This window comes from Lissotriton vulgaris, unplaced genomic scaffold (assembly GCF_964263255.1).
Source record: "Lissotriton vulgaris unplaced genomic scaffold, aLisVul1.2 SCAFFOLD_714, whole genome shotgun sequence".
In the NCBI taxonomy this organism is placed as follows: Eukaryota; Metazoa; Chordata; class Amphibia; order Caudata; family Salamandridae; genus Lissotriton; species Lissotriton vulgaris.
The window spans coordinates 575,329-602,069 of NW_028248223.1; the positions used below are offsets into that span (position 1 = coordinate 575,329).

The 26,741-nt window shown below is 33.7% G+C and overlaps 21 non-coding genes across 21 annotated transcripts; 11 read left to right on the forward strand and 10 right to left on the reverse strand.

Annotated features, from left to right (window-relative positions):
• The first annotated feature begins 1,450 nt into the window (after window positions 1-1,450).
• TRNAQ-UUG (transfer RNA glutamine (anticodon UUG)) lies at window positions 1,451-1,522 on the forward strand. The gene has a single exon. It is a non-coding gene; the product is annotated as a tRNA-Gln (tRNA).
• An 826-nt stretch (window positions 1,523-2,348) lies between these two features.
• TRNAQ-CUG (transfer RNA glutamine (anticodon CUG)) lies at window positions 2,349-2,420 on the reverse strand. The gene has a single exon. It is a non-coding gene; the product is annotated as a tRNA-Gln (tRNA).
• A 1,547-nt stretch (window positions 2,421-3,967) lies between these two features.
• Window positions 3,968-4,039, forward strand: TRNAQ-UUG (transfer RNA glutamine (anticodon UUG)). Its single transcript has one exon. It is a non-coding gene; the product is annotated as a tRNA-Gln (tRNA).
• An 826-nt stretch (window positions 4,040-4,865) lies between these two features.
• On the reverse strand, window positions 4,866-4,937 carry TRNAQ-CUG (transfer RNA glutamine (anticodon CUG)). Its single transcript has one exon. It is a non-coding gene; the product is annotated as a tRNA-Gln (tRNA).
• Window positions 4,938-6,484: 1,547 nt separating this feature from the next.
• Window positions 6,485-6,556, forward strand: TRNAQ-UUG (transfer RNA glutamine (anticodon UUG)). The gene has a single exon. It is a non-coding gene; the product is annotated as a tRNA-Gln (tRNA).
• An 826-nt stretch (window positions 6,557-7,382) lies between these two features.
• TRNAQ-CUG (transfer RNA glutamine (anticodon CUG)) lies at window positions 7,383-7,454 on the reverse strand. The gene has a single exon. It is a non-coding gene; the product is annotated as a tRNA-Gln (tRNA).
• Window positions 7,455-9,001: 1,547 nt separating this feature from the next.
• TRNAQ-UUG (transfer RNA glutamine (anticodon UUG)) lies at window positions 9,002-9,073 on the forward strand. The gene has a single exon. It is a non-coding gene; the product is annotated as a tRNA-Gln (tRNA).
• Window positions 9,074-9,899: 826 nt separating this feature from the next.
• TRNAQ-CUG (transfer RNA glutamine (anticodon CUG)) lies at window positions 9,900-9,971 on the reverse strand. The gene has a single exon. It is a non-coding gene; the product is annotated as a tRNA-Gln (tRNA).
• A 1,547-nt stretch (window positions 9,972-11,518) lies between these two features.
• Window positions 11,519-11,590, forward strand: TRNAQ-UUG (transfer RNA glutamine (anticodon UUG)). The gene has a single exon. It is a non-coding gene; the product is annotated as a tRNA-Gln (tRNA).
• Window positions 11,591-12,416: 826 nt separating this feature from the next.
• On the reverse strand, window positions 12,417-12,488 carry TRNAQ-CUG (transfer RNA glutamine (anticodon CUG)). The gene has a single exon. It is a non-coding gene; the product is annotated as a tRNA-Gln (tRNA).
• A 1,547-nt stretch (window positions 12,489-14,035) lies between these two features.
• TRNAQ-UUG (transfer RNA glutamine (anticodon UUG)) lies at window positions 14,036-14,107 on the forward strand. Its single transcript has one exon. It is a non-coding gene; the product is annotated as a tRNA-Gln (tRNA).
• An 826-nt stretch (window positions 14,108-14,933) lies between these two features.
• TRNAQ-CUG (transfer RNA glutamine (anticodon CUG)) lies at window positions 14,934-15,005 on the reverse strand. Its single transcript has one exon. It is a non-coding gene; the product is annotated as a tRNA-Gln (tRNA).
• Window positions 15,006-16,552: 1,547 nt separating this feature from the next.
• TRNAQ-UUG (transfer RNA glutamine (anticodon UUG)) lies at window positions 16,553-16,624 on the forward strand. Its single transcript has one exon. It is a non-coding gene; the product is annotated as a tRNA-Gln (tRNA).
• Window positions 16,625-17,449: 825 nt separating this feature from the next.
• Window positions 17,450-17,521, reverse strand: TRNAQ-CUG (transfer RNA glutamine (anticodon CUG)). Its single transcript has one exon. It is a non-coding gene; the product is annotated as a tRNA-Gln (tRNA).
• A 1,547-nt stretch (window positions 17,522-19,068) lies between these two features.
• TRNAQ-UUG (transfer RNA glutamine (anticodon UUG)) lies at window positions 19,069-19,140 on the forward strand. Its single transcript has one exon. It is a non-coding gene; the product is annotated as a tRNA-Gln (tRNA).
• An 826-nt stretch (window positions 19,141-19,966) lies between these two features.
• TRNAQ-CUG (transfer RNA glutamine (anticodon CUG)) lies at window positions 19,967-20,038 on the reverse strand. The gene has a single exon. It is a non-coding gene; the product is annotated as a tRNA-Gln (tRNA).
• A 1,547-nt stretch (window positions 20,039-21,585) lies between these two features.
• On the forward strand, window positions 21,586-21,657 carry TRNAQ-UUG (transfer RNA glutamine (anticodon UUG)). The gene has a single exon. It is a non-coding gene; the product is annotated as a tRNA-Gln (tRNA).
• Window positions 21,658-22,483: 826 nt separating this feature from the next.
• TRNAQ-CUG (transfer RNA glutamine (anticodon CUG)) lies at window positions 22,484-22,555 on the reverse strand. Its single transcript has one exon. It is a non-coding gene; the product is annotated as a tRNA-Gln (tRNA).
• A 1,547-nt stretch (window positions 22,556-24,102) lies between these two features.
• TRNAQ-UUG (transfer RNA glutamine (anticodon UUG)) lies at window positions 24,103-24,174 on the forward strand. Its single transcript has one exon. It is a non-coding gene; the product is annotated as a tRNA-Gln (tRNA).
• Window positions 24,175-24,999: 825 nt separating this feature from the next.
• TRNAQ-CUG (transfer RNA glutamine (anticodon CUG)) lies at window positions 25,000-25,071 on the reverse strand. The gene has a single exon. It is a non-coding gene; the product is annotated as a tRNA-Gln (tRNA).
• A 1,547-nt stretch (window positions 25,072-26,618) lies between these two features.
• On the forward strand, window positions 26,619-26,690 carry TRNAQ-UUG (transfer RNA glutamine (anticodon UUG)). The gene has a single exon. It is a non-coding gene; the product is annotated as a tRNA-Gln (tRNA).
• The last annotated feature ends 51 nt before the right edge of the window (window positions 26,691-26,741 follow it).

Consider the following 26,741-nt stretch of genomic DNA (forward strand, 5'->3'; position numbering starts at 1 on the left):
CATAGTGTAAAGAGCGATAATGTGATTTGATTCTTTTCAGCTACATTCTCCATAACAGTGTTAAATGTGCAAACGTTTATCAGGACATGCAATTTACAAAATAATGATAATCTTTGACTGAAGAATATTAAAACATTCTACATTTCCAAACTACTACATCCATTTCTCTGTCTCTCACATGGGTGGCTCCAAAGAGCAATGGTTGGCACTTTGGACTTTGCATGCAAAGGTACCAGTCCAATTCTTTGAGGTACTTCTTTACTACTCTTGACCTTTTCCATTTCTGTCATCTTTGTTTATTGATAGCTCTAATCCAACACCAGTAGGTTGAAAGAGACAAATATTGACTCCTTTCAAAATGTCCAACAGCTTGAACAAGTTACAGAAATACGAACTTTATAATACTTTTACATCACATTCCTAGACAAAATAGTGTGACATTACAAAATCCTATCCTGTTTTTCTCAAATGCATTTCAGAGGGCTGATTCCCAGCATTCCTTTTTGAAGATTTCCACACTATTGATAAGGCGAATATAGCACATTTTGAAAGAGATGTTTTCTTAAATCAAACCTAGAGAACCACAATGACGGTATCAATCAGATAGTAGAAATGTTTTTTGTATATTAGTATGGAAGTTGTGAAATAAAACATTTCTCATGCTGATTTTCAACAGTCGATCTGCAATCATGAAATATAAGCTTTTGCTTGGAGGCCTCAAAGGTACTGATCTAATTTTCTTTTTTAAAATTATTCACAGATCGTATGATATGCTTTGTACAAATCAACTATGTTGTTAGATCAAAATTGATTAAAAAGTGACTATCTCAATTTCAGGACATATAGAAGAGGAAGGAGAAGGCGCTCATGTTTCAAATGCGGAGAGGCAACAACTGTTCATTATTTTCACCTCTATTAATTATATGTATTTTCATAATGTATATATTTATATTTTCCGATAAATATACATAGACATATAGCGATATATAGGGAGATACATACATATAAGTTGATACGTACAAGTTTATAAGTAAATGAGATGTTTTTCCAATTAATACTTCTAAGAACTGAATGGAAACAAAATCGTAAAGTTTAGATAAGTCCCACTGAGCTTTGTACTTAGATCCCTGTTTTCAGAGTCCAGATTGACAAGCATAACACCATCAACCCACCTGTACCAGGTTGAGCTTTCCGTTTTGACAGAAGAGATTGCATTCACAGGGAAATCTTAATTTTTATTGCAAAATCTTATCTCACATAAAAAGTACTGTTCAACAGAGTCATAGCGTTACTTGAGTCCTTTGTGCAACATACTTCCCTAACATAGTTCAATGGGCAAAAGTTGAACAGAATAGAAAAGTAATACAATTCTGTTTGTCTTTGACTGTAGAAAATAAAAAATGTGAAATGTCCACATTGCTGCAGCAATTTGCTCCCCTGTCACATGGGAGGTTCCATGGTGTAATGGTTAGCACTTTGGACTTTGAATCCAAGGATCCGAGTTCAAATCTCGGTGGGACCACTTTCATGACTTATGACCAAATCTTTTTCTGTCAAGTGTATTCATAAATATCATAAATCTAACACGGGTAGAGTGAAACATTAATTTATTGATTGTATTTTAAAAGTCTATTTGATGTGAGCAAATTATAGAACTTTTAGAAAACATGGAAATTAAATGGCTCAAAATAATGAGACATTTTGTGAGCTGACTCTGTTTTCTCAAACTCATCACAAGGGGCTGATGCAAGATATTACTTGTTTAAATCTTACTGTTATTGATAAGGGGAACAAGGAACTTTTTTAATTGGAAAGCCTTCATTAAAAGAAAACTTTAGGAATCAAATTGTGTATTTTGGGGGCAGAAGAGATGAACTTTTAAATAACAATCTTGAAATTCAGACACACAGATATTTACACTCTGTTTTTCTAAAGTAAATCCATAACCATGAAGTAGAATCTTTCGAAAGACATGTCAGATGTATTAATCTGAATTCCTCTTTCAAAGAAATGCACAATTAAATGCACTGTGTAAGTCAAGAATGTTGTCAGATAAGAAATCAGCAAAATTAACTATCTTATTACTGATCATACAGATGAGAAAGAAAAGGAACCTCTTGCTCAAATTGTGGATGGGAAAGAACAGTTTTTAGTTTTCAGCTTCTGTACTTATGTTTATGATTAATTCATTTCTTTATATTGTATTATCGCTATCTAGATGGATATAGCCATGTATACATAGATACATACTTATACGTTGATAAGTTTCAGCATAAAGCTTTGACGTTATGTTTTTCCAAGTCCAAATTCTAAGAAATTAGTGAAATATTAAATCTCATAATTCAAGCAGGTCCCACCGAGATTTGAACTCGGATCGCTGGATTCAGAGTCCAGAGTGCTAACCATTACACCATGGAACCCCGCCATACACGAGGGCTTTTTCCATTGAGACAAAAGAGAGCGCATCAGTGCGGGGGCTTTTCTTACATTGATGAAAAGATATCTCAGTTGAATGCTCATAGTGTAAAGAGCGATAATGTGATTTGATTCTTTTCAGCTACATTCTCCATAACAGTGTTAAATGTGCAAACGTTTATCAGGACATGCAATTTACAAAATAATGATAATCTTTGACTGAAGAATATTAAAACATTCTACATTTCCAAACTACTACATCCATTTCTCTGTCTCTCACATGGGTGGCTCCAAAGAGCAATGGTTGGCACTTTGGACTTTGCATGCAAAGGTACCAGTCCAATTCTTTGAGGTACTTCTTTACTACTCTTGACCTTTTCCATTTCTGTCATCTTTGTTTATTGATAGCTCTAATCCAACACCAGTAGGTTGAAAGAGACAAATATTGACTCCTTTCAAAATGTCCAACAGCTTGAACAAGTTACAGAAATACGAACTTTATAATACTTTTACATCACATTCCTAGACAAAATAGTGTGACATTACAACATCCTATCCTGTTTTTCTCAAATGCATTTCAGAGGGCTGATTCCCAGCATTCCTTTTTGAAGATTTCCACACTATTGATAAGGCGAATATAGCACATTTTGAAAGAGATGTTTTCTTAAATCAAACCTAGAGAACCACAATGACGGTATCAATCAGATAGTAGAAATGTTTTTTGTATATTAGTATGGAAGTTGTGAAATAAAACATTTCTCATGCTGATTTTCAACAGTCGATCTGCAATCATGAAATATAAGCTTTTGCTTGGAGGCCTCAAAGGTACTGATCTAATTTTCTTTTTTAAAATTATTCACAGATCGTATGATATGCTTTGTACAAATCAACTATGTTGTTAGATCAAAATTGATTAAAAAGTGACTATCTCAATTTCAGGACATATAGAAGAGGAAGGAGAAGGCGCTCATGTTTCAAATGCGGAGAGGCAACAACTGTTCATTATTTTCACCTCTATTAATTATATGTATTTTCATAATGTATATATTTATATTTTCCGATAAATATACATAGACATATAGCGATATATAGGGAGATACATACATATAAGTTGATACGTACAAGTTTATAAGTAAATGAGATGTTTTTCCAATTAATACTTCTAAGAACTGAATGGAAACAAAATCGTAAAGTTTAGATAAGTCCCACTGAGCTTTGTACTTAGATCCCTGTTTTCAGAGTCCAGATTGACAAGCATAACACCATCAACCCACCTGTACCAGGTTGAGCTTTCCGTTTTGACAGAAGAGATTGCATTCACAGGGAAATCTTAATTTTTATTGCAAAATCTTATCTCACATAAAAAGTACTGTTCAACAGAGTCATAGCGTTACTTGAGTCCTTTGTGCAACATACTTCCCTAACATAGTTCAATGGGCAAAAGTTGAACAGAATAGAAAAGTAATACAATTCTGTTTGTCTTTGACTGTAGAAAATAAAAAATGTGAAATGTCCACATTGCTGCAGCAATTTGCTCCCCTGTCACATGGGAGGTTCCATGGTGTAATGGTTAGCACTTTGGACTTTGAATCCAAGGATCCGAGTTCAAATCTCGGTGGGACCACTTTCATGACTTATGACCAAATCTTTTTCTGTCAAGTGTATTCATAAATATCATAAATCTAACACGGGTAGAGTGAAACATTAATTTATTGATTGTATTTTAAAAGTCTATTTGATGTGAGCAAATTATAGAACTTTTAGAAAACATGGAAATTAAATGGCTCAAAATAATGAGACATTTTGTGAGCTGACTCTGTTTTCTCAAACTCATCACAAGGGGCTGATGCAAGATATTACTTGTTTAAATCTTACTGTTATTGATAAGGGGAACAAGGAACTTTTTTAATTGGAAAGCCTTCATTAAAAGAAAACTTTAGGAATCAAATTGTGTATTTTGGGGGCAGAAGAGATGAACTTTTAAATAACAATCTTGAAATTCAGACACACAGATATTTACACTCTGTTTTTCTAAAGTAAATCCATAACCATGAAGTAGAATCTTTCGAAAGACATGTCAGATGTATTAATCTGAATTCCTCTTTCAAAGAAATGCACAATTAAATGCACTGTGTAAGTCAAGAATGTTGTCAGATAAGAAATCAGCAAAATTAACTATCTTATTACTGATCATACAGATGAGAAAGAAAAGGAACCTCTTGCTCAAATTGTGGATGGGAAAGAACAGTTTTTAGTTTTCAGCTTCTGTACTTATGTTTATGATTAATTCATTTCTTTATATTGTATTATCGCTATCTAGATGGATATAGCCATGTATACATAGATACATACTTATACGTTGATAAGTTTCAGCATAAAGCTTTGACGTTATGTTTTTCCAAGTCCAAATTCTAAGAAATTAGTGAAATATTAAATCTCATAATTCAAGCAGGTCCCACCGAGATTTGAACTCGGATCGCTGGATTCAGAGTCCAGAGTGCTAACCATTACACCATGGAACCCCGCCATACGTGAGGGCTTTTTCCATTGAGACAAAAGAGAGCGCATCAGTGCGGGGGCTTTTCTTACATTGATGAAAAGATATCTCAGTTGAATGCTCATAGTGTAAAGAGCGATAATGTGATTTGATTCTTTTCAGCTACATTCTCCATAACAGTGTTAAATGTGCAAACGTTTATCAGGACATGCAATTTACAAAATAATGATAATCTTTGACTGAAGAATATTAAAACATTCTACATTTCCAAACTACTACATCCATTTCTCTGTCTCTCACATGGGTGGCTCCAAAGAGCAATGGTTGGCACTTTGGACTTTGCATGCAAAGGTACCAGTCCAATTCTTTGAGGTACTTCTTTACTACTCTTGACCTTTTCCATTTCTGTCATCTTTGTTTATTGATAGCTCTAATCCAACACCAGTAGGTTGAAAGAGACAAATATTGACTCCTTTCAAAATGTCCAACAGCTTGAACAAGTTACAGAAATACGAACTTTATAATACTTTTACATCACATTCCTAGACAAAATAGTGTGACATTACAAAATCCTATCCTGTTTTTCTCAAATGCATTTCAGAGGGCTGATTCCCAGCATTCCTTTTTGAAGATTTCCACACTATTGATAAGGCGAATATAGCACATTTTGAAAGAGATGTTTTCTTAAATCAAACCTAGAGAACCACAATGACGGTATCAATCAGATAGTAGAAATGTTTTTTGTATATTAGTATGGAAGTTGTGAAATAAAACATTTCTCATGCTGATTTTCAACAGTCGATCTGCAATCATGAAATATAAGCTTTTGCTTGGAGGCCTCAAAGGTACTGATCTAATTTTCTTTTTTAAAATTATTCACAGATCGTATGATATGCTTTGTACAAATCAACTATGTTGTTAGATCAAAATTGATTAAAAAGTGACTATCTCAATTTCAGGACATATAGAAGAGGAAGGAGAAGGCGCTCATGTTTCAAATGCGGAGAGGCAACAACTGTTCATTATTTTCACCTCTATTAATTATATGTATTTTCATAATGTATATATTTATATTTTCCGATAAATATACATAGACATATAGCGATATATAGGGAGATACATACATATAAGTTGATACGTACAAGTTTATAAGTAAATGAGATGTTTTTCCAATTAATACTTCTAAGAACTGAATGGAAACAAAATCGTAAAGTTTAGATAAGTCCCACTGAGCTTTGTACTTAGATCCCTGTTTTCAGAGTCCAGATTGACAAGCATAACACCATCAACCCACCTGTACCAGGTTGAGCTTTCCGTTTTGACAGAAGAGATTGCATTCACAGGGAAATCTTAATTTTTATTGCAAAATCTTATCTCACATAAAAAGTACTGTTCAACAGAGTCATAGCGTTACTTGAGTCCTTTGTGCAACATACTTCCCTAACATAGTTCAATGGGCAAAAGTTGAACAGAATAGAAAAGTAATACAATTCTGTTTGTCTTTGACTGTAGAAAATAAAAAATGTGAAATGTCCACATTGCTGCAGCAATTTGCTCCCCTGTCACATGGGAGGTTCCGTGGTGTAATGGTTAGCACTTTGGACTTTGAATCCAAGGATCCGAGTTCAAATCTCGGTGGGACCACTTTCATGACTTATGACCAAATCTTTTTCTGTCAAGTGTATTCATAAATATCATAAATCTAACACGGGTAGAGTGAAACATTAATTTATTGATTGTATTTTAAAAGTCTATTTGATGTGAGCAAATTATAGAACTTTTAGAAAACATGGAAATTAAATGGCTCAAAATAATGAGACATTTTCTGAGCTGACTCCGTTTTCTCAAACTCATCACAAGGGGCTGATGCAAGATATTACTTGTTTAATTCTTACTGTTATTGATAAGGGGAACAAGGAACTTTTTTAATTGGAAAGCCTTCATTAAAAGAAAACTTTAGGAATCAAATTGTGTATTTTGGGGGCAGAAGAGATGAACTTTTAAATAACAATCTTGAAATTCAGACACACAGATATTTACACTCTGTTTTTCTAAAGTAAATCCATAACCATGAAGTAGAATCTTTCGAAAGACATGTCAGATGTATTAATCTGAATTCCTTTTTCAAAGAAATGCACAATTAAATGCACTGTGTAAGTCAAGAATGTTGTCAGATAAGAAATCAGCAAAATTAACTATCTTATTACTGATCATACAGATGAGAAAGAAAAGGAACCTCTTGCTCAAATTGTGGATGGGAAAGAACAGTGTTTAGTTTTCAGCTTCTGTACTTATGTTTATGATTAATTCATTTCTTTATATTGTATTATCGCTATCTAGATGGATATAGCCATGTATACATAGATACATACTTATACGTTGATAAGTTTCAGCATAAAGCTTTGACGTTATGTTTTTCCAAGTCCAAATTCTAAGAAATTAGTGAAATATTAAATCTCATAATTCAAGCAGGTCCCACCGAGATTTGAACTCGGATCGCTGGATTCAGAGTCCAGAGTGCTAACCATTACACCATGGAACCCCGCCATACACGAGGGCTTTTTCCATTGAGACAAAAGAGAGCGCATCAGTGCGGGGGCTTTTCTTACATTGATGAAAAGATATCTCAGTTGAATGCTCATAGTGTAAAGAGCGATAATGTGATTTGATTCTTTTCAGCTACATTCTCCATAACAGTGTTAAATGTGCAAACGTTTATCAGGACATGCAATTTACAAAATAATGATAATCTTTGACTGAAGAATATTAAAACATTCTACATTTCCAAACTACTACATCCATTTCTCTGTCTCTCACATGGGTGGCTCCAAAGAGCAATGGTTGGCACTTTGGACTTTGCATGCAAAGGTACCAGTCCAATTCTTTGAGGTACTTCTTTACTACTCTTGACCTTTTCCATTTCTGTCATCTTTGTTTATTGATAGCTCTAATCCAACACCAGTAGGTTGAAAGAGACAAATATTGACTCCTTTCAAAATGTCCAACAGCTTGAACAAGTTACAGAAATACGAACTTTATAATACTTTTACATCACATTCCTAGACAAAATAGTGTGACATTACAAAATCCTATCCTGTTTTTCTCAAATGCATTTCAGAGGGCTGATTCCCAGCATTCCTTTTTGAAGATTTCCACACTATTGATAAAGCGAATATAGCACATTTTGAAAGAGATGTTTTCTTAAATCAAACCTAGAGAACCACAATGACGGTATCAATCAGATAGTAGAAATGTTTTTTGTATATTAGTATGGAAGTTGTGAAATAAAACATTTCTCATGCTGATTTTCAACAGTCGATCTGCAATCATGAAATATAAGCTTTTGCTTGGAGGCCTCAAAGGTACTGATCTAATTTTCTTTTTTAAAATTATTCACAGATCGTATGATATGCTTTGTACAAATCAACTATGTTGTTAGATCAAAATTGATTAAAAAGTGACTATCTCAATTTCAGGACATATAGAAGAGGAAGGAGAAGGCGCTCATGTTTCAAATGCGGAGAGGCAACAACTGTTCATTATTTTCACCTCTATTAATTATATGTATTTTCATAATGTATATATTTATATTTTCCGATAAATATACATAGACATATAGCGATATATAGGGAGATACATACATATAAGTTGATACGTACAAGTTTATAAGTAAATGAGATGTTTTTCCAATTAATACTTCTAAGAACTGAATGGAAACAAAATCGTAAAGTTTAGATAAGTCCCACTGAGCTTTGTACTTAGATCCCTGTTTTCAGAGTCCAGATTGACAAGCATAACACCATCAACCCACCTGTACCAGGTTGAGCTTTCCGTTTTGACAGAAGAGATTGCATTCACAGGGAAATCTTAATTTTTATTGCAAAATCTTATCTCACATAAAAAGTACTGTTCAACAGAGTCATAGCGTTACTTGAGTCCTTTGTGCAACATACTTCCCTAACATAGTCCAATGGGCAAAAGTTGAACAGAATAGAAAAGTAATACAATTCTGTTTGTCTTTGACTGTAGAAAATAAAAAATGTGAAATGTCCACATTGCTGCAGCAATTTGCTCCCCTGTCACATGGGAGGTTCCATGGTGTAATGGTTAGCACTTTGGACTTTGAATCCAAGGATCCGAGTTCAAATCTCGGTGGGACCACTTTCATGACTTATGACCAAATCTTTTTCTGTCAAGTGTATTCATAAATATCATAAATCTAACACGGGTAGAGTGAAACATTAATTTATTGATTGTATTTTAAAAGTCTATTTGATGTGAGCAAATTATAGAACTTTTAGAAAACATGGAAATTAAATGGCTCAAAATAATGAGACATTTTGTGAGCTGACTCTGTTTTCTCAAACTCATCACAAGGGGCTGATGCAAGATATTACTTGTTTAAATCTTACTGTTATTGATAAGGGGAACAAGGAACTTTTTTAATTGGAAAGCCTTCATTAAAAGAAAACTTTAGGAATCAAATTGTGTATTTTGGGGGCAGAAGAGATGAACTTTTAAATAACAATCTTGAAATTCAGACACACAGATATTTACACTCTGTTTTTCTAAAGTAAATCCATAACCATGAAGTAGAATCTTTCGAAAGACATGTCAGATGTATTAATCTGAATTCCTCTTTCAAAGAAATGCACAATTAAATGCACTGTGTAAGTCAAGAATGTTGTCAGATAAGAAATCAGCAAAATTAACTATCTTATTACTGATCATACAGATGAGAAAGAAAAGGAACCTCTTGCTCAAATTGTGGATGGGAAAGAACAGTTTTTAGTTTTCAGCTTCTGTACTTATGTTTATGATTAATTCATTTCTTTATATTGTATTATCGCTATCTAGATGGATATAGCCATGTATACATAGATACATACTTATACGTTGATAAGTTTCAGCATAAAGCTTTGACGTTATGTTTTTCCAAGTCCAAATTCTAAGAAATTAGTGAAATATTAAATCTCATAATTCAAGCAGGTCCCACCGAGATTTGAACTCGGATCGCTGGATTCAGAGTCCAGAGTGCTAACCATTACACCATGGAACCCCGCCATACACGAGGGCTTTTTCCATTGAGACAAAAGAGAGCGCATCAGTGCGGGGGCTTTTCTTACATTGATGAAAAGATATCTCAGTTGAATGCTCATAGTGTAAAGAGCGATAATGTGATTTGATTCTTTTCAGCTACATTCTCCATAACAGTGTTAAATGTGCAAACGTTTATCAGGACATGCAATTTACAAAATAATGATAATCTTTGACTGAAGAATATTAAAACATTCTACATTTCCAAACTACTACATCCATTTCTCTGTCTCTCACATGGGTGGCTCCAAAGAGCAATGGTTGGCACTTTGGACTTTGCATGCAAAGGTACCAGTCCAATTCTTTGAGGTACTTCTTTACTACTCTTGACCTTTTCCATTTCTGTCATCTTTGTTTATTGATAGCTCTAATCCAACACCAGTAGGTTGAAAGAGACAAATATTGACTCCTTTCAAAATGTCCAACAGCTTGAACAAGTTACAGAAATACGAACTTTATAATACTTTTACATCACATTCCTAGACAAAATAGTGTGACATTACAACATCCTATCCTGTTTTTCTCAAATGCATTTCAGAGGGCTGATTCCCAGCATTCCTTTTTGAAGATTTCCACACTATTGATAAGGCGAATATAGCACATTTTGAAAGAGATGTTTTCTTAAATCAAACCTAGAGAACCACAATGACGGTATCAATCAGATAGTAGAAATGTTTTTTGTATATTAGTATGGAAGTTGTGAAATAAAACATTTCTCATGCTGATTTTCAACAGTCGATCTGCAATCATGAAATATAAGCTTTTGCTTGGAGGCCTCAAAGGTACTGATCTAATTTTCTTTTTTAAAATTATTCACAGATCGTATGATATGCTTTGTACAAATCAACTATGTTGTTAGATCAAAATTGATTAAAAAGTGACTATCTCAATTTCAGGACATATAGAAGAGGAAGGAGAAGGCGCTCATGTTTCAAATGCGGAGAGGCAACAACTGTTCATTATTTTCACCTCTATTAATTATATGTATTTTCATAATGTATATATTTATATTTTCCGATAAATATACATAGACATATAGCGATATATAGGGAGATACATACATATAAGTTGATACGTACAAGTTTATAAGTAAATGAGATGTTTTTCCAATTAATACTTCTAAGAACTGAATGGAAACAAAATCGTAAAGTTTAGATAAGTCCCACTGAGCTTTGTACTTAGATCCCTGTTTTCAGAGTCCAGATTGACAAGCATAACACCATCAACCCACCTGTACCAGGTTGAGCTTTCCGTTTTGACAGAAGAGATTGCATTCACAGGGAAATCTTAATTTTTATTGCAAAATCTTATCTCACATAAAAAGTACTGTTCAACAGAGTCATAGCGTTACTTGAGTCCTTTGTGCAACATACTTCCCTAACATAGTTCAATGGGCAAAAGTTGAACAGAATAGAAAAGTAATACAATTCTGTTTGTCTTTGACTGTAGAAAATAAAAAATGTGAAATGTCCACATTGCTGCAGCAATTTGCTCCCCTGTCACATGGGAGGTTCCATGGTGTAATGGTTAGCACTTTGGACTTTGAATCCAAGGATCCGAGTTCAAATCTCGGTGGGACCACTTTCATGACTTATGACCAAATCTTTTTCTGTCAAGTGTATTCATAAATATCATAAATCTAACACGGGTAGAGTGAAACATTAATTTATTGATTGTATTTTAAAAGTCTATTTGATGTGAGCAAATTATAGAACTTTTAGAAAACATGGAAATTAAATGGCTCAAAATAATGAGACATTTTGTGAGCTGACTCTGTTTTCTCAAACTCATCACAAGGGGCTGATGCAAGATATTACTTGTTTAAATCTTACTGTTATTGATAAGGGGAACAAGGAACTTTTTTAATTGGAAAGCCTTCATTAAAAGAAAACTTTAGGAATCAAATTGTGTATTTTGGGGGCAGAAGAGATGAACTTTTAAATAACAATCTTGAAATTCAGACACACAGATATTTACACTCTGTTTTTCTAAAGTAAATCCATAACCATGAAGTAGAATCTTTCGAAAGACATGTCAGATGTATTAATCTGAATTCCTCTTTCAAAGAAATGCACAATTAAATGCACTGTGTAAGTCAAGAATGTTGTCAGATAAGAAATCAGCAAAATTAACTATCTTATTACTGATCATACAGATGAGAAAGAAAAGGAACCTCTTGCTCAAATTGTGGATGGGAAAGAACAGTTTTTAGTTTTCAGCTTCTGTACTTATGTTTATGATTAATTCATTTCTTTATATTGTATTATCGCTATCTAGATGGATATAGCCATGTATACATAGATACATACTTATACGTTGATAAGTTTCAGCATAAAGCTTTGACGTTATGTTTTTCCAAGTCCAAATTCTAAGAAATTAGTGAAATATTAAATCTCATAATTCAAGCAGGTCCCACCGAGATTTGAACTCGGATCGCTGGATTCAGAGTCCAGAGTGCTAACCATTACACCATGGAACCCCGCCATACGTGAGGGCTTTTTCCATTGAGACAAAAGAGAGCGCATCAGTGCGGGGGCTTTTCTTACATTGATGAAAAGATATCTCAGTTGAATGCTCATAGTGTAAAGAGCGATAATGTGATTTGATTCTTTTCAGCTACATTCTCCATAACAGTGTTAAATGTGCAAACGTTTATCAGGACATGCAATTTACAAAATAATGATAATCTTTGACTGAAGAATATTAAAACATTCTACATTTCCAAACTACTACATCCATTTCTCTGTCTCTCACATGGGTGGCTCCAAAGAGCAATGGTTGGCACTTTGGACTTTGCATGCAAAGGTACCAGTCCAATTCTTTGAGGTACTTCTTTACTACTCTTGACCTTTTCCATTTCTGTCATCTTTGTTTATTGATAGCTCTAATCCAACACCAGTAGGTTGAAAGAGACAAATATTGACTCCTTTCAAAATGTCCAACAGCTTGAACAAGTTACAGAAATACGAACTTTATAATACTTTTACATCACATTCCTAGACAAAATAGTGTGACATTACAAAATCCTATCCTGTTTTTCTCAAATGCATTTCAGAGGGCTGATTCCCAGCATTCCTTTTTGAAGATTTCCACACTATTGATAAGGCGAATATAGCACATTTTGAAAGAGATGTTTTCTTAAATCAAACCTAGAGAACCACAATGACGGTATCAATCAGATAGTAGAAATGTTTTTTGTATATTAGTATGGAAGTTGTGAAATAAAACATTTCTCATGCTGATTTTCAACAGTCGATCTGCAATCATGAAATATAAGCTTTTGCTTGGAGGCCTCAAAGGTACTGATCTAATTTTCTTTTTTAAAATTATTCACAGATCGTATGATATGCTTTGTACAAATCAACTATGTTGTTAGATCAAAATTGATTAAAAAGTGACTATCTCAATTTCAGGACATATAGAAGAGGAAGGAGAAGGCGCTCATGTTTCAAATGCGGAGAGGCAACAACTGTTCATTATTTTCACCTCTATTAATTATATGTATTTTCATAATGTATATATTTATATTTTCCGATAAATATACATAGACATATAGCGATATATAGGGAGATACATACATATAAGTTGATACGTACAAGTTTATAAGTAAATGAGATGTTTTTCCAATTAATACTTCTAAGAACTGAATGGAAACAAAATCGTAAAGTTTAGATAAGTCCCACTGAGCTTTGTACTTAGATCCCTGTTTTCAGAGTCCAGATTGACAAGCATAACACCATCAACCCACCTGTACCAGGTTGAGCTTTCCGTTTTGACAGAAGAGATTGCATTCACAGGGAAATCTTAATTTTTATTGCAAAATCTTATCTCACATAAAAAGTACTGTTCAACAGAGTCATAGCGTTACTTGAGTCCTTTGTGCAACATACTTCCCTAACATAGTTCAATGGGCAAAAGTTGAACAGAATAGAAAAGTAATACAATTCTGTTTGTCTTTGACTGTAGAAAATAAAAAATGTGAAATGTCCACATTGCTGCAGCAATTTGCTCCCCTGTCACATGGGAGGTTCCATGGTGTAATGGTTAGCACTTTGGACTTTGAATCCAAGGATCCGAGTTCAAATCTCGGTGGGACCACTTTCATGACTTATGACCAAATCTTTTTCTGTCAAGTGTATTCATAAATATCATAAATCTAACACGGGTAGAGTGAAACATTAATTTATTGATTGTATTTTAAAAGTCTATTTGATGTGAGCAAATTATAGAACTTTTAGAAAACATGGAAATTAAATGGCTCAAAATAATGAGACATTTTGTGAGCTGACTCCGTTTTCTCAAACTCATCACAAGGGGCTGATGCAAGATATTACTTGTTTAATTCTTACTGTTATTGATAAGGGGAACAAGGAACTTTTTTAATTGGAAAGCCTTCATTAAAAGAAAACTTTAGGAATCAAATTGTGTATTTTGGGGGCAGAAGAGATGAACTTTTAAATAACAATCTTGAAATTCAGACACACAGATATTTACACTCTGTTTTTCTAAAGTAAATCCATAACCATGAAGTAGAATCTTTCGAAAGACATGTCAGATGTATTAATCTGAATTCCTCTTTCAAAGAAATGCACAATTAAATGCACTGTGTAAGTCAAGAATGTTGTCAGATAAGAAATCAGCAAAATTAACTATCTTATTACTGATCATACAGATGAGAAAGAAAAGGAACCTCTTGCTCAAATTGTGGATGGGAAAGAACAGTGTTTAGTTTTCAGCTTCTGTACTTATGTTTATGATTAATTCATTTCTTTATATTGTATTATCGCTATCTAGATGGATATAGCCATGTATACATAGATACATACTTATACGTTGATAAGTTTCAGCATAAAGCTTTGACGTTATGTTTTTCCAAGTCCAAATTCTAAGAAATTAGTGAAATATTAAATCTCATAATTCAAGCAGGTCCCACCGAGATTTGAACTCGGATCGCTGGATTCAGAGTCCAGAGTGCTAACCATTACACCATGGAACCCCGCCATACACGAGGGCTTTTTCCATTGAGACAAAAGAGAGCGCATCAGTGCGGGGGCTTTTCTTACATTGATGAAAAGATATCTCAGTTGAATGCTCATAGTGTAAAGAGCGATAATGTGATTTGATTCTTTTCAGCTACATTCTCCATAACAGTGTTAAATGTGCAAACGTTTATCAGGACATGCAATTTACAAAATAATGATAATCTTTGACTGAAGAATATTAAAACATTCTACATTTCCAAACTACTACATCCATTTCTCTGTCTCTCACATGGGTGGCTCCAAAGAGCAATGGTTGGCACTTTGGACTTTGCATGCAAAGGTACCAGTCCAATTCTTTGAGGTACTTCTTTACTACTCTTGACCTTTTCCATTTCTGTCATCTTTGTTTATTGATAGCTCTAATCCAACACCAGTAGGTTGAAAGAGACAAATATTGACTCCTTTCAAAATGTCCAACAGCTTGAACAAGTTACAGAAATACGAACTTTATAATACTTTTACATCACATTCCTAGACAAAATAGTGTGACATTACAAAATCCTATCCTGTTTTTCTCAAATGCATTTCAGAGGGCTGATTCCCAGCATTCCTTTTTGAAGATTTCCACACTATTGATAAAGCGAATATAGCACATTTTGAAAGAGATGTTTTCTTAAATCAAACCTAGAGAACCACAATGACGGTATCAATCAGATAGTAGAAATGTTTTTTGTATATTAGTATGGAAGTTGTGAAATAAAACATTTCTCATGCTGATTTTCAACAGTCGATCTGCAATCATGAAATATAAGCTTTTGCTTGGAGGCCTCAAAGGTACTGATCTAATTTTCTTTTTTAAAATTATTCACAGATCGTATGATATGCTTTGTACAAATCAACTATGTTGTTAGATCAAAATTGATTAAAAAGTGACTATCTCAATTTCAGGACATATAGAAGAGGAAGGAGAAGGCGCTCATGTTTCAAATGCGGAGAGGCAACAACTGTTCATTATTTTCACCTCTATTAATTATATGTATTTTCATAATGTATATATTTATATTTTCCGATAAATATACATAGACATATAGCGATATATAGGGAGATACATACATATAAGTTGATACGTACAAGTTTATAAGTAAATGAGATGTTTTTCCAATTAATACTTCTAAGAACTGAATGGAAACAAAATCGTAAAGTTTAGATAAGTCCCACTGAGCTTTGTACTTAGATCCCTGTTTTCAGAGTCCAGATTGACAAGCATAACACCATCAACCCACCTGTACCAGGTTGAGCTTTCCGTTTTGACAGAAGAGATTGCATTCACAGGGAAATCTTAATTTTTATTGCAAAATCTTATCTCACATAAAAAGTACTGTTCAACAGAGTCATAGCGTTACTTGAGTCCTTTGTGCAACATACTTCCCTAACATAGTCCAATGGGCAAAAGTTGAACAGAATAGAAAAGTAATACAATTCTGTTTGTCTTTGACTGTAGAAAATAAAAAATGTGAAATGTCCACATTGCTGCAGCAATTTGCTCCCCTGTCACATGGGAGGTTCCATGGTGTAATGGTTAGCACTTTGGACTTTGAATCCAAGGATCCGAGTTCAAATCTCGGTGGGACCACTTTCATGACTTATGACCAAATCTTTTTCTGTCAAGTGTATTCATAAATATCATAAATCTAACACGGGTAGAGTGAAACATTAATTTATTGATTGTATTTTAAAAGTCTATTTGATGTGAGCAAATTATAGAACTTTTAGAAAACATGGAAATTAAATGGCTCAAAATAATGAGACATTTTGTGAGCTGACTCTGTTTTCTCAAACTCATCACAAGAGCTGATGCAAGATATTACTTGTTTAAATCTTACTGTTATTGATAAGGGGAACAAGGAACTTTTTTAATTGGAAAGCCTTCATTAAAAGAAAACTTTAGGAATCAAATTGTGTATTTTGGGGGCAGAAGAGATGAACTTTTAAATAACAATCTTGAAATTCAGACACACAGATATTTACACTCTGTTTTTCTAAAGTAAATCCATAACCATGAAGTAGAATCTTTCGAAAGACATGTCAGATGTATTAATCTGAATTCCTCTTTCAAAGAAATGCACAATTAAATGCACTGTGTAAGTCAAGAATGTTGTCAGATAAGAAATCAGCAAAATTAACTATCTTATTACTGATCATACAGATGAGAAAGAAAAGGAACCTCTTGCTCAAATTGTGGATGGGAAAGAACAGTTTTTAGTTTTCAGCTTCTGTACTTATGTTTATGATTAATTCATTTCTTTATATTGTATTATCGCTATCTAGATGGATATAGCCATGTATACATAGATACATACTTATACGTTGATAAGTTTCAGCATAAAGCTTTGACGTTATGTTTTTCCAAGTCCAAATTCTAAGAAATTAGTGAAATATTAAATCTCATAATTCAAGCAGGTCCCACCAAGATTTGAACTCGGATCGCTGGATTCAGAGTCCAGAGTGCTAACCATTACACCATGGAACCCCGCCATACACGAGGGCTTTTTCCATTGAGACAAAAGAGAGCGCATCAGTGCGGGGGCTTTTCTTACATTGATGAAAAGATATCTCAGTTGAATGCTCATAGTGTAAAGAGCGATAATGTGATTTGATTCTTTTCAGCTACATTCTCCATAACAGTGTTAAATGTGCAAACGTTTATCAGGACATGCAATTTACAAAATAATGATAATCTTTGACTGAAGAATATTAAAACATTCTACATTTCCAAACTACTACATCCATTTCTCTGTCTCTCACATGGGTGGCTCCAAAGAGCAATGGTTGGCACTTTGGACTTTGCATGCAAAGGTACCAGTCCAATTCTTTGAGGTACTTCTTTACTACTCTTGACCTTTTCCATTTCTGTCATCTTTGTTTATTGATAGCTCTAATCCAACACCAGTAGGTTGAAAGAGACAAATATTGACTCCTTTCAAAATGTCCAACAGCTTGAACAAGTTACAGAAATACGAACTTTATAATACTTTTACATCACATTCCTAGACAAAATAGTGTGACATTACAACATCCTATCCTGTTTTTCTCAAATGCATTTCAGAGGGCTGATTCCCAGCATTCCTTTTTGAAGATTTCCACACTATTGATAAGGCGAATATAGCACATTTTGAAAGAGATGTTTTCTTAAATCAAACCTAGAGAACCACAATGACGGTATCAATCAGATAGTAGAAATGTTTTTTGTATATTAGTATGGAAGTTGTGAAATAAAACATTTCTCATGCTGATTTTCAACAGTCGATCTGCAATCATGAAATATAAGCTTTTGCTTGGAGGCCTCAAAGGTACTGATCTAATTTTCTTTTTTAAAATTATTCACAGATCGTATGATATGCTTTGTACAAATCAACTATGTTGTTAGATCAAAATTGATTAAAAAGTGACTATCTCAATTTCAGGACATATAGAAGAGGAAGGAGAAGGCGCTCATGTTTCAAATGCGGAGAGGCAACAACTGTTCATTATTTTCACCTCTATTAATTATATGTATTTTCATAATGTATATATTTATATTTTCCGATAAATATACATAGACATATAGCGATATATAGGGAGATACATACATATAAGTTGATACGTACAAGTTTATAAGTAAATGAGATGTTTTTCCAATTAATACTTCTAAGAACTGAATGGAAACAAAATCGTAAAGTTTAGATAAGTCCCACTGAGCTTTGTACTTAGATCCCTGTTTTCAGAGTCCAGATTGACAAGCATAACACCATCAACCCACCTGTACCAGGTTGAGCTTTCCGTTTTGACAGAAGAGATTGCATTCACAGGGAAATCTTAATTTTTATTGCAAAATCTTATCTCACATAAAAAGTACTGTTCAACAGAGTCATAGCGTTACTTGAGTCCTTTGTGCAACATACTTCCCTAACATAGTTCAATGGGCAAAAGTTGAACAGAATAGAAAAGTAATACAATTCTGTTTGTCTTTGACTGTAGAAAATAAAAAATGTGAAATGTCCACATTGCTGCAGCAATTTGCTCCCCTGTCACATGGGAGGTTCCATGGTGTAATGGTTAGCACTTTGGACTTTGAATCCAAGGATCCGAGTTCAAATCTCGGTGGGACCACTTTCATGACTTATGACCAAATCTTTTTCTGTCAAGTGTATTCATAAATATCATAAATCTAACACGGGTAGAGTGAAACATTAATTTATTGATTGTATTTTAAAAGTCTATTTGATGTGAGCAAATTATAGAACTTTTAGAAAACATGGAAATTAAATGGCTCAAAATAATGAGACATTTTGTGAGCTGACTCTGTTTTCTCAAACTCATCACAAGGGGCTGATGCAAGATATTACTTGTTTAAATCTTACTGTTATTGATAAGGGGAACAAGGAACTTTTTTAATTGGAAAGCCTTCATTAAAAGAAAACTTTAGGAATCAAATTGTGTATTTTGGGGGCAGAAGAGATGAACTTTTAAATAACAATCTTGAAATTCAGACACACAGATATTTACACTCTGTTTTTCTAAAGTAAATCCATAACCATGAAGTAGAATCTTTCGAAAGACATGTCAGATGTATTAATCTGAATTCCTCTTTCAAAGAAATGCACAATTAAATGCACTGTGTAAGTCAAGAATGTTGTCAGATAAGAAATCAGCAAAATTAACTATCTTATTACTGATCATACAGATGAGAAAGAAAAGGAACCTCTTGCTCAAATTGTGGATGGGAAAGAACAGTTTTTAGTTTTCAGCTTCTGTACTTATGTTTATGATTAATTCATTTCTTTATATTGTATTATCGCTATCTAGATGGATATAGCCATGTATACATAGATACATACTTATACGTTGATAAGTTTCAGCATAAAGCTTTGACGTTATGTTTTTCCAAGTCCAAATTCTAAGAAATTAGTGAAATATTAAATCTCATAATTCAAGCAGGTCCCACCGAGATTTGAACTCGGATCGCTGGATTCAGAGTCCAGAGTGCTAACCATTACACCATGGAACCCCGCCATACGTGAGGGCTTTTTCCATTGAGACAAAAGAGAGCGCATCAGTGCGGGGGCTTTTCTTACATTGATGAAAAGATATCTCAGTTGAATGCTCATAGTGTAAAGAGCGATAATGTGATTTGATTCTTTTCAGCTACATTCTCCATAACAGTGTTAAATGTGCAAACGTTTATCAGGACATGCAATTTACAAAATAATGATAATCTTTGACTGAAGAATATTAAAACATTCTACATTTCCAAACTACTACATCCATTTCTCTGTCTCTCACATGGGTGGCTCCAAAGAGCAATGGTTGGCACTTTGGACTTTGCATGCAAAGGTACCAGTCCAATTCTTTGAGGTACTTCTTTACTACTCTTGACCTTTTCCATTTCTGTCATCTTTGTTTATTGATAGCTCTAATCCAACACCAGTAGGTTGAAAGAGACAAATATTGACTCCTTTCAAAATGTCCAACAGCTTGAACAAGTTACAGAAATACGAACTTTATAATACTTTTACATCACATTCCTAGACAAAATAGTGTGACATTACAAAATCCTATCCTGTTTTTCTCAAATGCATTTCAGAGGGCTGATTCCCAGCATTCCTTTTTGAAGATTTCCACACTATTGATAAGGCGAATATAGCACATTTTGAAAGAGATGTTTTCTTAAATCAAACCTAGAGAACCACAATGACGGTATCAATCAGATAGTAGAAATGTTTTTTGTATATTAGTATGGAAGTTGTGAAATAAAACATTTCTCATGCTGATTTTCAACAGTCGATCTGCAATCATGAAATATAAGCTTTTGCTTGGAGGCCTCAAAGGTACTGATCTAATTTTCTTTTTTAAAATTATTCACAGATCGTATGATATGCTTTGTACAAATCAACTATGTTGTTAGATCAAAATTGATTAAAAAGTGACTATCTCAATTTCAGGACATATAGAAGAGGAAGGAGAAGGCGCTCATGTTTCAAATGCGGAGAGGCAACAACTGTTCATTATTTTCACCTCTATTAATTATATGTATTTTCATAATGTATATATTTATATTTTCCGATAAATATACATAGACATATAGCGATATATAGGGAGATACATACATATAAGTTGATACGTACAAGTTTATAAGTAAATGAGATGTTTTTCCAATTAATACTTCTAAGAACTGAATGGAAACAAAATCGTAAAGTTTAGATAAGTCCCACTGAGCTTTGTACTTAGATCCCTGTTTTCAGAGTCCAGATTGACAAGCATAACACCATCAACCCACCTGTACCAGGTTGAGCTTTCCGTTTTGACAGAAGAGATTGCATTCACAGGGAAATCTTAATTTTTATTGCAAAATCTTATCTCACATAAAAAGTACTGTTCAACAGAGTCATAGCGTTACTTGAGTCCTTTGTGCAACATACTTCCCTAACATAGTTCAATGGGCAAAAGTTGAACAGAATAGAAAAGTAATACAATTCTGTTTGTCTTTGACTGTAGAAAATAAAAAATGTGAAATGTCCACATTGCTGCAGCAATTTGCTCCCCTGTCACATGGGAGGTTCCATGGTGTAATGGTTAGCACTTTGGACTTTGAATCCAAGGATCCGAGTTCAAATCTCGGTGGGACCACTTTCATGACTTATGACCAAATCTTTTTCTGTCAAGTGTATTCATAAATATCATAAATCTAACACGGGTAGAGTGAAACATTAATTTATTGATTGTATTTTAAAAGTCTATTTGATGTGAGCAAATTATAGAACTTTTAGAAAACATGGAAATTAAATGGCTCAAAATAATGAGACATTTTGTGAGCTGACTCCGTTTTCTCAAACTCATCACAAGGGGCTGATGCAAGATATTACTTGTTTAATTCTTACTGTTATTGATAAGGGGAACAAGGAACTTTTTTAATTGGAAAGCCTTCATTAAAAGAAAACTTTAGGAATCAAATTGTGTATTTTGGGGGCAGAAGAGATGAACTTTTAAATAACAATCTTGAAATTCAGACACACAGATATTTACACTCTGTTTTTCTAAAGTAAATCCATAACCATGAAGTAGAATCTTTCGAAAGACATGTCAGATGTATTAATCTGAATTCCTCTTTCAAAGAAATGCACAATTAAATGCACTGTGTAAGTCAAGAATGTTGTCAGATAAGAAATCAGCAAAATTAACTATCTTATTACTGATCATACAGATGAGAAAGAAAAGGAACCTCTTGCTCAAATTGTGGATGGGAAAGAACAGTGTTTAGTTTTCAGCTTCTGTACTTATGTTTATGATTAATTCATTTCTTTATATTGTATTATCGCTATCTAGATGGATATAGCCATGTATACATAGATACATACTTATACGTTGATAAGTTTCAGCATAAAGCTTTGACGTTATGTTTTTCCAAGTCCAAATTCTAAGAAATTAGTGAAATATTAAATCTCATAATTCAAGCAGGTCCCACCGAGATTTGAACTCGGATCGCTGGATTCAGAGTCCAGAGTGCTAACCATTACACCATGGAACCCCGCCATACACGAGGGCTTTTTCCATTGAGACAAAAGAGAGCGCATCAGTGCGGGGGCTTTTCTTACATTGATGAAAAGATATCTCAGTTGAATGCTCATAGTGTAAAGAGCGATAATGTGATTTGATTCTTTTCAGCTACATTCTCCATAACAGTGTTAAATGTGCAAACGTTTATCAGGACATGCAATTTACAAAATAATGATAATCTTTGACTGAAGAATATTAAAACATTCTACATTTCCAAACTACTACATCCATTTCTCTGTCTCTCACATGGGTGGCTCCAAAGAGCAATGGTTGGCACTTTGGACTTTGCATGCAAAGGTACCAGTCCAATTCTTTGAGGTACTTCTTTACTACTCTTGACCTTTTCCATTTCTGTCATCTTTGTTTATTGATAGCTCTAATCCAACACCAGTAGGTTGAAAGAGACAAATATTGACTCCTTTCAAAATGTCCAACAGCTTGAACAAGTTACAGAAATACGAACTTTATAATACTTTTACATCACATTCCTAGACAAAATAGTGTGACATTACAAAATCCTATCCTGTTTTTCTCAAATGCATTTCAGAGGGCTGATTCCCAGCATTCCTTTTTGAAGATTTCCACACTATTGATAAAGCGAATATAGCACATTTTGAAAGAGATGTTTTCTTAAATCAAACCTAGAGAACCACAATGACGGTATCAATCAGATAGTAGAAATGTTTTTTGTATATTAGTATGGAAGTTGTGAAATAAAACATTTCTCATGCTGATTTTCAACAGTCGATCTGCAATCATGAAATATAAGCTTTTGCTTGGAGGCCTCAAAGGTACTGATCTAATTTTCTTTTTTAAAATTATTCACAGATCGTATGATATGCTTTGTACAAATCAACTATGTTGTTAGATCAAAATTGATTAAAAAGTGACTATCTCAATTTCAGGACATATAGAAGAGGAAGGAGAAGGCGCTCATGTTTCAAATGCGGAGAGGCAACAACTGTTCATTATTTTCACCTCTATTAATTATATGTATTTTCATAATGTATATATTTATATTTTCCGATAAATATACATAGACATATAGCGATATATAGGGAGATACATACATATAAGTTGATACGTACAAGTTTATAAGTAAATGAGATGTTTTTCCAATTAATACTTCTAAGAACTGAATGGAAACAAAATCGTAAAGTTTAGATAAGTCCCACTGAGCTTTGTACTTAGATCCCTGTTTTCAGAGTCCAGATTGACAAGCATAACACCATCAACCCACCTGTACCAGGTTGAGCTTTCCGTTTTGACAGAAGAGATTGCATTCACAGGGAAATCTTAATTTTTATTGCAAAATCTTATCTCACATAAAAAGTACTGTTCAACAGAGTCATAGCGTTACTTGAGTCCTTTGTGCAACATACTTCCCTAACATAGTCCAATGGGCAAAAGTTGAACAGAATAGAAAAGTAATACAATTCTGTTTGTCTTTGACTGTAGAAAATAAAAAATGTGAAATGTCCACATTGCTGCAGCAATTTGCTCCCCTGTCACATGGGAGGTTCCATGGTGTAATGGTTAGCACTTTGGACTTTGAATCCAAGGATCCGAGTTCAAATCTCGGTGGGACCACTTTCATGACTTATGACCAAATCTTTTTCTGTCAAGTGTATTCATAAATATCATAAATCTAACACGGGTAGAGTGAAACATTAATTTATTGATTGTATTTTAAAAGTCTATTTGATGTGAGCAAATTATAGAACTTTTAGAAAACATGGAAATTAAATGGCTCAAAATAATGAGACATTTTGTGAGCTGACTCTGTTTTCTCAAACTCATCACAAGAGCTGATGCAAGATATTACTTGTTTAAATCTTACTGTTATTGATAAGGGGAACAAGGAACTTTTTTAATTGGAAAGCCTTCATTAAAAGAAAACTTTAGGAATCAAATTGTGTATTTTGGGGGCAGAAGAGATGAACTTTTAAATAACAATCTTGAAATTCAGACACACAGATATTTACACTCTGTTTTTCTAAAGTAAATCCATAACCATGAAGTAGAATCTTTCGAAAGACATGTCAGATGTATTAATCTGAATTCCTCTTTCAAAGAAATGCACAATTAAATGCACTGTGTAAGTCAAGAATGTTGTCAGATAAGAAATCAGCAAAATTAACTATCTTATTACTGATCATACAGATGAGAAAGAAAAGGAACCTCTTGCTCAAATTGTGGATGGGAAAGAACAGTTTTTAGTTTTCAGCTTCTGTACTTATGTTTATGATTAATTCATTTCTTTATATTGTATTATCGCTATCTAGATGGATATAGCCATGTATACATAGATACATACTTATACGTTGATAAGTTTCAGCATAAAGCTTTGACGTTATGTTTTTCCAAGTCCAAATTCTAAGAAATTAGTGAAATATTAAATCTCATAATTCAAGCAGGTCCCACCGAGATTTGAACTCGGATCGCTGGATTCAGAGTCCAGAGTGCTAACCATTACACCATGGAACCCCGCCATACACGAGGGCTTTTTCCATTGAGACAAAAGAGAGCGCATCAGTGCGGGGGCTTTTCTTACATTGATGAAAAGATATCTCAGTTGAATGCTCATAGTGTAAAGAGCGATAATGTGATTTGATTCTTTTCAGCTACATTCTCCATAACAGTGTTAAATGTGCAAACGTTTATCAGGACATGCAATTTACAAAATAATGATAATCTTTGACTGAAGAATATTAAAACATTCTACATTTCCAAACTACTACATCCATTTCTCTGTCTCTCACATGGGTGGCTCCAAAGAGCAATGGTTGGCACTTTGGACTTTGCATGCAAAGGTACCAGTCCAATTCTTTGAGGTACTTCTTTACTACTCTTGACCTTTTCCATTTCTGTCATCTTTGTTTATTGATAGCTCTAATCCAACACCAGTAGGTTGAAAGAGACAAATATTGACTCCTTTCAAAATGTCCAACAGCTTGAACAAGTTACAGAAATACGAACTTTATAATACTTTTACATCACATTCCTAGACAAAATAGTGTGACATTACAAAATCCTATCCTGTTTTTCTCAAATGCATTTCAGAGGGCTGATTCCCAGCATTCCTTTTTGAAGATTTCCACACTATTGATAAGGCGAATATAGCACATTTTGAAAGAGATGTTTTCTTAAATCAAACCTAGAGAACCACAATGACGGTATCAATCAGATAGTAGAAATGTTTTTTGTATATTAGTATGGAAGTTGTGAAATAAAACATTTCTCATGCTGATTTTCAACAGTCGATCTGCAATCATGAAATATAAGCTTTTGCTTGGAGGCCTCAAAGGTACTGATCTAATTTTCTTTTTTAAAATTATTCACAGATCGTATGATATGCTTTGTACAAATCAACTATGTTGTTAGATCAAAATTGATTAAAAAGTGACTATCTCAATTTCAGGACATATAGAAGAGGAAGGAGAAGGCGCTCATGTTTCAAATGCGGAGAGGCAACAACTGTTCATTATTTTCACCTCTATTAATTATATGTATTTTCATAATGTATATATTTATATTTTCCGATAAATATACATAGACATATAGCGATATATAGGGAGATACATACATATAAGTTGATACGTACAAGTTTATAAGTAAATGAGATGTTTTTCCAATTAATACTTCTAAGAACTGAATGGAAACAAAATCGTAAAGTTTAGATAAGTCCCACTGAGCTTTGTACTTAGATCCCTGTTTTCAGGGTCCAGATTGACAAGCATAACACCATCAACCCACCTGTACCAGGTTGAGCTTTCCGTTTTGACAGAAGAGATTGCATTCACAGGGAAATCTTAATTTTTATTGCAAAATCTTATCTCACATAAAAAGTACTGTTCAACAGAGTCATAGCGTTACTTGAGTCCTTTGTGCAACATACTTCCCTAACATAGTCCAATGGGCAAAAGTTGAACAGAATAGAAAAGTAATACAATTCTGTTTGTCTTTGACTGTAGAAAATAAAAAATGTGAAATGTCCACATTGCTGCAGCAATTTGCTCCCCTGTCACATGGGAGGTTCCATGGTGTAATGGTTAGCACTTTGGACTTTGAATCCAAGGATCCGAGTTCAAATCTCGGTGGGACCACTTTCATGACTTATGACCAAATCTTTTTCTGTCAAGTGTATTCATAAATAT